We start from the raw sequence: 1374 nt of genomic DNA on the forward strand, positions 1-1374 counted from the left end.
TTGCCCTTCATTGAGTTTGCTCTGAACGACATGTATCGTGAAGCGACTGGGAGCACGCCTTTCAGAATGAACAGAATCACAGTGCCTTTAGCCCCTTTGAGGCGGTAAAGGACAGAATAGCAACTCAGAAGGGATTAGTTGCCCCACAGTCAGAATTGGCCTCATGGATGGGCGCTTCAGTACCGAAGGGGGAGCGCACATATCTTCAAGCAAAAGAAGAATTTGCCAGAGCCAGGCAAAGTGTTCATTGGGCTAAATGCAAAATGAAGGAAGCTCATGATAAGAAGGGTGTAGTCAACCACCATTATCAGACAGGAGATTTGGTGTGGCTCAGTATCAAGCACATCAGTCTCAGGCATCCAAGTTTAAGGCACAAATTCAGTCCCAGATTCATTGGACCAGTCAAGGTGCTACAGCACAGTGCCAATGGATCCACAGTGCTATTGGAATTACCTTCCAATTTGCAGATACAACCCAGAGTGTCAGTCACGTTAGTCAAGCCCTATATTCCAAGGGGAAACAGGGCAGTTGTGCCAGTTATGATTGATGGAGCTCAAGAATGGGAAGTAGAGGCCATCATTAATCATAATGTGGGTTCCTCCCGCTCCAAGAAGAAACAGAATTATGCAGAATTCCTCGTCCAGTGGAAGGAAGCTGTGAGCCCTCCTGGCATGAGTTCAAGGACTGTGAGAACTGTATCAGCACAATTGAGGATTACCTTGGACGATGTACCAAAGGTGTCAGGGCCAAAATATTCAGGGCCATTCCAGCATCAGAATTGAAGAGGCTGTCCCCACTGTACAGAAAGGAGGCTCTAAGCCTACAGTGAGTTCATGCAGGTCAGCCCCTCAGCACGGGTTCCCCTTCAGTCAGGAGGGTGGGGAGTCAGCCCCAGGTCAGTACCCTCAAGTCCAGTCAAGCCAGCTGCATCAGGATCAGTTGGGCATTCATACGAGAATGACCCGAACGAGAGTCCGCTGTCCAGCTGACCTCGATTCAGATCTGGGACCCGTGGTCCGCCAGGCTCCAGCACACGCTCAGCCTTCAAGTTCACGGCGTCGGAATCGCGCAGCCGAACGTGCAGCACGCGCTCAGTCCGTGCGTCATGATCTCGGGGACTTCATCGATAGACGCGAGGAGATAGGCTGGATAGCCCCGAAACCCCATCAGCGCCTCTCAAGCAGCCACTCAAGCACAGGACAACAGTCCGTTGGCATTGGCTGGAGGCTTTCAGCGTCTAGATCCGAACGACGACTGGCCGCCACTTGGCGCCGATGCAGACAAGGATTAGACTTCATGTTCAGTTTCATGTCTAGACCAGACTTCAGACTTCATGTTCATGACCACATTTCACATTCATGTCTCATGTTTCAT

This window comes from Nuphar pumila, unplaced genomic scaffold (assembly GCF_984573655.1).
Source record: "Nuphar pumila unplaced genomic scaffold, dmNupPumi1.hap1.1 HAP1_SCAFFOLD_333, whole genome shotgun sequence".
NCBI lineage: Eukaryota > Viridiplantae > Streptophyta > Magnoliopsida > Nymphaeales > Nymphaeaceae > Nuphar > Nuphar pumila.